A 9,589-nucleotide genomic window follows, 5' to 3' on the forward strand; every position below is an offset into this window, starting at 1 on the left:
TAAAATAAAATACTAAAAACGGACATTATAACGGCAGTAAAAAGGAGTTCCGGAAATCCCTGTTATAAAAGATTTATCCAAAAGATGATATACAACAACAGTTCAAAATACAATTCAAAATACAGCAGACACAAGACACAGCCAGTCTAAAACAACTCCTGTCAACTCAACACGCAAGCTGGTGGGGTCAATATGTACATTGCTGGAGAAGATCGCCATCTCATGGTTGTTCTAACTTTGCCTTGCCCTTACCTGCGCCACAAAGCACCCGTGAGTCACATAGACTCAGCAAGAAAAGTAATAAAGAAGGATACATTAAATAGCTAATTATACATTTCATTATCACAAAATGATTAAACTATAACATTCAACAGTAGGTAATATAATCAATCACATGCATAGAAACAGATATGCTCATATATTTGTATTGCCTAATCAAGCAAGCCCGTGTCATAATGCAATATCATATATAATATCATTGCATCACCTAATCAGGTGAGCTCGTGCCACAACTTGACGCTAATATATCGCATCGCCTAATCAGACGATCTCGTACCTACGCTCGGTACTCATCATATGCCACTGACGCCCGTACCTTTGCCTGGTACGTCGCCAAATGTATTGCATCACCTAATCAGGTGAGCCCATATATCGTGTCCATAGTATCATTACATTATCATTGCCTAATCAGACAATCGATAATTTCAGAACACGTCATGCCATGTGGTACATTATACTTTTCTTACCTCAAGTTCCGGATCAGGTATGTTGGCCGACCTGCTTGGAGAACGATCGATAATCTTGGGCCCTATGTCATAACAATAGTAAATCAATAAGTGTTTATCCCAAAACACCACTTAACACTCGCGTAAGACAATCTAGGATTTTCTACCAAACTCTGTGGTATAATACACTAAAATAAAACTTATATTTTGGCTCTAAAATATACACCATATTGTAAAGCTCGTCGCAAGCTTCGAAACGGTATATAGAACGTCCAAAATAGACACCCGAGTGAAAAGTTATGATAAAAATACGATTTCTGATCTCCTATGAATTTCTAAAAACTATGAAACACGAAAATCTCAATTTTCGCACTCACCGAAACACTACCAAAACTTATCCAAATCACTCCAAACTTCACAGGGCACATATATACCATGAATACTATCATTCTTATGTAACAGAAGTTAAAATCGAGCCCTTAAATGGAAAACGCCATTAACGCTCGGACTAAGCTTTAAAAAGTTCCAAACTCGATTTCTAATCCAAAACTACTTCAATTTCAACAAGAAAACATCGGAACTAGTCCCATGACTACCCGAGAACAATCCTATAAGGTCAGAACCTTCATAACTATTCTAATTCACAAAACCCCTATACGAAACCAATTGTTATTAAACTTAAAACGAAATTAAACCTTACCTTAAGCTTCTCCGCTCTGAGAATTCGCTATCCTGCTACTACCGGAGCTTAGATCGCTAAGTTTTGGATTGAAAATCAAAGAAAATGGATATAAAAGGAGAAAATTTAGTTGAAGGGGGAGAAACGAGGGTTCATCTCTGTTCTCTGATAAGTTATATATATAACTTAATAATATATATATATATACGTATTCAAATTTTTCTTTTTAACGTTAATAATAATAATAATAATAATAATAATAGTAATATATAATAATATAATATTAATAAAAATTTTATTATTAATAATTATTTTATTATTTCTTAGTTACTAAGAAACTTTTACTTCTAGAGCGCTACATTAAATTCTATATACTCCTAATTATCCCAATACCTATATTATCAACTTATCAAAATATTCTCATTAATTCTATCAATTAAGCCTGTTATGACATTTCTGGGCCCCCGATTGAGTCTCCAAGGTTGTCAAACCTGAAAATATTTTTATTCCACATATAGTTCATATTACATTCACACATACTATATAAATCTCCGTAATTTAAAAATCACGCTTATTTATCCACTTATAGCAAATTTAAAATTTTATGTTGAACTAAATTAGTTGGATTATCATCCCACTCATTACCTGGTTAACTCATAATATAAATATAAACCCTAATTATTAATTATTAAGCTTATTGGGATATTACAACCATCCCTTCCTTATAAGAATTTCGTCCTCGAAATTTACCTGAATAACTCGGGATACAACTCCCGTATCTGTGACTCTAATTCCCAAGTCGCTTCCTCAACTTTACTATTCCTCCATAGGACTTTAACTAGAGGGATCGTTTTATTTCGAAGTACTTTCTCCTTTCTGTCTAAAATCTGGATAGGTTGTTCATTATAAGATAAGTACGTACGGAGCTCAATATCATCGTAACTCAAAACATGTGTCGGATCTGACACGTACTTTCTCAACATAGAGATATGGAAGACATTATGCACCCCGGATAACGCGGGTGGTAAAGCTAATCGATAGGCCACTTGTCCTATCCGCTCCAGTATCTCAAAAGGACCAATGTATCTAGGGCTCAACTTTCCTTTCTTTCCAAATCTACGCACCCCTTTTATAGGTGATATTCGAAGAAATACAGAGTCTCCCACTTGAAATTCGATATCCCTACGCTTTGGATCAGCGTAGCTTTTTTGTCTACTTTGCGAAGCAAGCATACGAGATCGAATCTTTTCAATGGCTTCATTGGTCCTTTGGACCAATTCGGAGTCCAAGATAACGTCTCTCTCCAGCCTCATCCCAGTGGATAGGCGATCGACATTTCCTACCATACAACATCTCGTAAGGTGCCATACCAATGGTACTCTGATAACTATTATTATATGAAAACTCAATCAAGGGTAGGAACTTGCTCCAAGATCCTTCAAAATCTATTACACATGCTCGCAACATGTCTTCCAATATCTGAATGGTTCTCTCAGACTGACCATCTGTTTGAGGGTGAAAAGTCATGTCTTGAATCTCAACTTGGTTCCCATAGCTTTACGTAAACCCTCCCGTAACTTGGAAGTAAATTTGGGATCACGATACGAAACAATTGACTTTGGGGTTCCATGGAGTCTCACTATTTCCTTAATGTACAATTCGGCATCTTGCTCCACGGTATAAGTCACTCGCACGAGTAAAAAGTGCGGCGACTTGGTGAATCTATCCACTATCACCCATATGGAATCATATAACCCAGTAGTCCTAGGCAACCCCACTACGAAGTCCATAGTTATATCTTCCCATTTCCATTCGGGTATTCTCGAAATTTGAAGTAAACCTGCCGGCCTTTGATGTTCGGCCTTAACCCGCCGACGGAGTTAAACACTTTGAAACGTATTCAACAATATCACTCTTCATTCCCGGCCACCAATATATTGCCTTGGTGTCATGATACATCTTTGTTGTCCCCGGGTGTAGGGAATGCGGAGTAGTATGGAACTCATCAAGAATTTCTCTTCTGATCTGATCATCTGTCGGAACACAAATTCTACCCTTATATCTTAGTAGTCCACTTGGAGTCACAATGAAATCTTTTGTAGCACCAATCTCAACTTTTTTTCTGAGTTCAATAAATTCAGGATCATTTTGTTGGTCAATCTTTATTCTTTCCAGTAAATCAGACTGCAATGTAATATTTGCCAACTTCCCGACTACAAACTCAATCTCAGCCTTGGCCATATCCTCAGCCAATCTTGGAGAGATTTCCTTCAACTCATAAACCTGCCCTGGGCCTTTCCGGCTAAGTGCATCTGCCACTACGTTTGCTTTTCTTAGGGATGGTAGAGGATTTCACAGTCATAATCCTTGACTAACTCTAGCCATCGTCGTTGTCTCATATTCAAATCTTTTTGAGTGAAAAAGTATTTCAAACTTTTGTGGTCGGTGTAAATCTCACACTTCTCACCATATAAATAGTGACGCCAAACCTTCAGGGCAAAAACCACGGCTGCCAGTTCTAGATCATGAGTGGGGTAACGCTGTTCAAAATCCTTCAATTGCCTAGAGGCATAAGCAATAACCTTCACGATTGCATTAACACACAACCCAAACCTTGTCTTGAGGCATCACAGTCTATCACAAACTTGTCGTCACGGCGCGTGCTTAGAACTGGTGCGGTAATCAATCTCTTCTTTAATTCTTGAAAGCTATTCTCGCATTTATCAGTCCACATAAACTTATAACTCTTTCGGGTCAGCTCGGTCAAAGGAGTAGAAATTTTGGCAAAACCTTCTACAAATTTTCTATAGTACCCTGCCAATCCTAAGAAACTTCTAACTTCAGTTGCTGTCTTAGGTCGTGGCCAATCTCGAACAGTTTCAATCTTCTTGGATCTACCAGAATCCCATCCTTACTTACCACGTGTCCTAAGAAACTCACTTGGGACAACCAGAATTCACACTTCTTGAACTTTGCATAAAGCTTGTGTTCTCGAAGACGCTGCAATACCATACGGAGGTGTTGTTCATGAGCTTCTTCCGATTCAGAATAGACTAGAATGTTATCAATAAACACAATCACAAAGTTATCTAGAAAGTCCTTAAATACCCGATTCATTAAGTCCATAAATGTTGCTGGTGCATTAGTCAAGCCGAAGGACATCACTAAAAACTCATAGTGCCCATATCGAGTACGAAAAGCAGTTTTGGGAATATCCTCTTCTCGAATCCTCAACTGGTGATAACCAGATCGAAGGTCAATTTTGGAGAAGATGGTCTTTCCCTGTAACTGATCAAACAAATCATCTATCCTTGGCAAAGGATATTTGTTCTTTATTGTCAACTTGTTCAATTCACGATAATCAATGCACATACGTAACGATCCATCCTTCTTCTTGACAAACAAAACTGGTGCACCCCAAGGAGAGGTACTCGGCCTCGTGAATCGTAGATCAAGTAGGTTCTGTAATTGGACTTTCAATTCTTTCAATTCTACCGGTGCCATTCTATATGGAGCCTTAGAAACTGGCTCAGCCCCAGGTACTAATTCAATTTCGAAGTCAATCTCTCTTTTTGGTGGTAATCCCGGTAACTCTTCCAGGAATACATCTGGAAATTCACATACTACTCGAACCTTTTTCGACCCCTCAGGTGTATCTTTTGTGGTATCCAACACACTAGCCAGGTATCCCATACATCCTTCTCGTAATAATTCCCTGGTCCTAAGTGCCGATATCAAAGGAATCCGAGATCCCTGCACCTTTCCCATAAAAACAAATGGAATCTCACCCTCTGGTTCAAAAGTCACCATTTTTCTCTTACAATCTATAGTAGCATTGTACTCAGTCAACCAATCCATTCCCAGGATTGCATCAAAATCTTCTAAGTCTAATTCAATCAGATCCACTGACAATTCTCTCCCTTCTACTAACACTGGGAGAGACCTTACCCACCTCCTGGAGATTACCACTTCTCCAGTAGGTAACAAGGTACCAAATCCACTAGACATGATATCACATGGCCTACTCAATTTCTCAATGATTCTACTAGAAATATATGAATGTGTGGCACCAGAATCAATCAAAATAGTAAACATAATACCACCAATAGATATCTCACCTGTAACAGTCGAAGGGCCAGCTTCAGCATCTGCTTGGGTCAAAGCAAACACCCTAGCAGGAACCACAGGACTTTCTTTCTTAGCCTCGGGCTTTTGTAGTTGTGGACATTTGTTCTTGAAATGACCTGCTACTCCACATTGGTAGCAAACTCTAGACCGGCATTCACCCAAGTGATGTCTCTTGCATTTTGGGCATTCAGGGTAAGGCTGCCAAACCTCATTTCTGCCTCGACGAAAGCCCCAGTTACCTTGAAACTTTCTGTTTGGACCCACAACCGGTGGTCCATGCAGTTTCCTTTTTCGGTCATTGGGGCTAAAGCTTTTACTCACTCCAGTACTAGATGAGGTTTTCCACACGTCCTTCCTCTGAGTACTCTTTTTACGAATCATGCTTTCAGCCCCCTCAGCAGTGAGAGCTAAGTCCACAATCTGAGGATAAGTCTTCACGATCCCTGATTGTTTGGCTGCCATAATCACATCTCTAGCAATATACTCTTCAAGACCTCTGATAAACTTAGCTTTTCTTGCAGCATCACTGGCCACTTCATCAGAAGCAAACTTGGCTAGCCTGTCAAACTTGGTAGCATATTCAGTCACAGTCATGCTACCTTGAACTAATCGTGCGAACTCTTCAGCTTGAGCGGCACGAATGGATTCATTATAATATTTCTCATAAAACAGTGCCCTGAATGCATCCCAAGTCATAGTATTCAGATTATGACCTTGGGAAACAATCTCCCACCATATCCGGGCATCATCTCGTAACATATAAATAGCACATCGTACCCGATCATTATTTTCTACCCGCATGAAATCAAAGATAGAAGCAATCATAGTCATCCACTGTTCTGCTTTCAGTTGGTCTGGGCCACCCTCGAACACGGAGTGGGTTTTGTTTCTGAACCGCTCATAAATTGGTTCCATACAATCCCCCACATTCGGTGGCACTACCCCGAGGTGCCGGTATAGGTGCGGGACGAGCACCGTTGCTCTCTCGGGTCTCGAATGCCGCTCCCCTTGCTGCCTAATCGTCTCTTGCATGGCACCAAATAGTTGTTCCCAGGTTTGAGGGGGTGGAGGATGCTCGTCCCCCCCACCTAACCCGAGCTCCCGGCTCGCGGTTTAAACGGCCGGATCGCCGTTGCATGATCCAATATCCTGCAACCCAAAACCTTCAACGATTTAGAATTCAAACAATATCAACATCAATATGCATATGCTATTCACACACTACTTCTTCTCATCATACACTATACTTGTCTAAACAGGTAAGGCAATAACAAATAACATAAACACTTACTATACCATGAGTCGACCTGTCCTCGCAACAAATGTACATATTCGACCAGTCTTCAGGACCTTTAAAACCATGGCTGCTCTGATACCAAGTTGTAACGCCCTAATCTATAGGAACGCCACGTGTGTGAATTTATAAAACTAGTTTAATACTAATATAGTAATTAATTATTAAAAAGCTTGTGAGGATAATAAAAACTTGACTAAAATAAAATACTAAAAACGGACATTATAACGGCAGTAAAAAGGAGTTCCGGAAATCCCTGTTATAAAAGATTTATCCAAAAGATGATATACAACAACAGTTCAAAATACAATTCAAAATACAGCAGACACAAGACACAGCCAGTCTAAAACAACTCCTGTCAACTCAACACGCAAGCTGGTGGGGTCAATATGTACATTGCTGGAGAAGATCGCCATCTCATGGTTGTTCTAACTTTGCCTTGCCCTTACCTGCGCCACAAAGCACCCGTGAGTCACATAGACTCAGCAAGAAAAGTAATAAAGAAGGATACATTAAATAGCTAATTATACATTTCATTATCACAAAATGATTAAACTATAACATTCAACAGTAGGTAATATAATCAATCACATGCATAGAAAACGTATATGCTCATATATTTGTATTGCCTAATCAAGCAAGCCCGTGTCATAATGCAATATCATATATAATATCATTGCATCACCTAATCAGGTGAGCTCGTGCCACAACTTGACGCTAATATATCGCATCGCCTAATCAGACGATCTCGTACCTACGCTCGGTACTCATCATATGCCACTGACGCCCGTACCTTTGCCTGGTACGTCGCCAAATGTATTGCATCACCTAATCAGGTGAGCCCATATATCGTGTCCATAGTATCATTACATTATCATTGCCTAATCAGACAATCGATAATTTCAGAACACGTCATGCCATGTGGTACATTATACTTTTCTTACCTCAAGTTCCGGATCAGGTATGTTGGCCGACCTGCTTGGAGAACGATCGATAATCTTGGGCCCTATGTCATAACAATAGTAAATCAATAAGTGTTTATCCCAAAACACCACTTAACACTCGCGTAAGACAATCTAGGATTTTCTACCAAACTCGTGGTATAATACACTAAAATAAAACTTATATTTTGGCTCTAAAATATACACCATATTGTAAAGCTCGTCGCAAGCTTCGAAACGGTATATAGAACGTCCAAAATAGACACCCGAGTGAAAAGTTATGATAAAAATACGATTTCTGATCTCCTATGAATTTCTAAAAACTATGAAACACGAAAATCTCAATTTTCGCACTCACCGAAACACTACCAAAACTTATCCAAATCACTCCAAACTTCACAGGCACATATATACCATGAATACTATCATTCTTATGTAACAGAAGTTAAAATCGAGCCCTTAAATGGAAAACGCCATTAACGCTCGGACTAAGCTTTAAAAAGTTCCAAACTCGATTTCTAATCCAAAACTACTTCAATTTCAACAAGAAAACATCGGAACTAGTCCCATGACTACCCGAGAACAATCCTATAAGGTCAGAACCTTCATAACTATTCTAATTCACAAAACCCCTATACGAAACCAATTGTTATTAAACTTAAAACGAAATTAAACCTTACCTTAAGCTTCTCCGCTCTGAGAATTCGCTATCCTGCTACTACCGGAGCTTAGATCGCTAAGTTTTGGATTGAAAATCAAAGAAAATGGATATAAAAGGAGAAAATTTAGTTGAAGGGGGAGAAACGAGGGTTCATCTCTGTTCTCTGATAAGTTATATATATAACTTAATAATATATATATATATACGTATTCAAATTTTTCTTTTTAACGTTAATAATAATAATAATAATAATAATAATAGTAATATATAATAATATAATATTAATAAAAATTTTATTATTAATAATTATTTTATTATTTCTTAGTTACTAAGAAACTTTTACTTCTAGAGCGCTACATTAAATTCTATATACTCCTAATTATCCCAATACCTATATTATCAACTTATCAAAATATTCTCATTAATTCTATCAATTAAGCCTGTTATGACATTTCTGGGCCCCCGATTGAGTCTCCAAGGTTGTCAAACCTGAAAATATTTTTATTCCACATATAGTTCATATTACATTCACACATACTATATAAATCTCCGTAATTTAAAAATCACGCTTATTTATCCACTTATAGCAAATTTAAAATTTTATGTTGAACTAAATTAGTTGGATTATCATCCCACTCATTACCTGGTTAACTCATAATATAAATATAAACCCTAATTATTAATTATTAAGCTTATTGGGATATTACAACCATCCCCTCCTTATAAGAATTTCGTCCTCGAAATTTACCTGAATAACTCGGGATACAACTCCCGTATCTGTGACTCTAATTCCCAAGTCGCTTCCTCAACTTTACTATTCCTCCATAGGACTTTAACCAGAGGGATCGTTTTATTTCGAAGTACTTTCTCCTTTCTGTCTAAAATCTGGATAGGTTGTTCATTATAAGATAAGTCTGTCTGGAGCTCAATATCATCGTAACTCAAAACATGTGTCGGATCTGACACGTACTTTCTCAACATAGAGATATGGAAGACATTATGCACCCCGGATAACGCGGGTGGTAAAGCTAATCGATAGGCCACCTGTCCTATCCGCTCCAGTATCTCAAAAGGACCAATGTATCTAGGGCTCAACTTTCCTTTCTTTCCAAATCTACGCACCCCTTTTATAGGTGATATTCGAAGAAATACAGAGTCTCC

General features: G+C 38.3%; 2 long non-coding RNA genes across 2 annotated transcripts; both read right to left on the reverse strand.

Moving 5' to 3' along the window:
- LOC133035748 (uncharacterized) lies at positions 1–1,499 on the reverse strand. The gene is made up of 2 exons (XR_009686861.1): positions 747–1,499; positions 1–252 (listed from the first exon to the last, which is right to left on the reverse strand). It is a non-coding gene; the product is annotated as an uncharacterized LOC133035748 (long non-coding RNA).
- A 5,524-nt stretch (positions 1,500–7,023) lies between these two features.
- LOC133035464 (uncharacterized) lies at positions 7,024–7,826 on the reverse strand. The gene is made up of 2 exons (XR_009686668.1): positions 7,771–7,826; positions 7,024–7,275 (listed from the first exon to the last, which is right to left on the reverse strand). It is a non-coding gene; the product is annotated as an uncharacterized LOC133035464 (long non-coding RNA).
- Positions 7,827–9,589: the final 1,763 nt, after the last annotated feature.

The sequence above is a fragment of the Cannabis sativa genome, chromosome 3 (assembly GCF_029168945.1).
Source record: "Cannabis sativa cultivar Pink pepper isolate KNU-18-1 chromosome 3, ASM2916894v1, whole genome shotgun sequence".
In the NCBI taxonomy this organism is placed as follows: Eukaryota; Viridiplantae; Streptophyta; class Magnoliopsida; order Rosales; family Cannabaceae; genus Cannabis; species Cannabis sativa.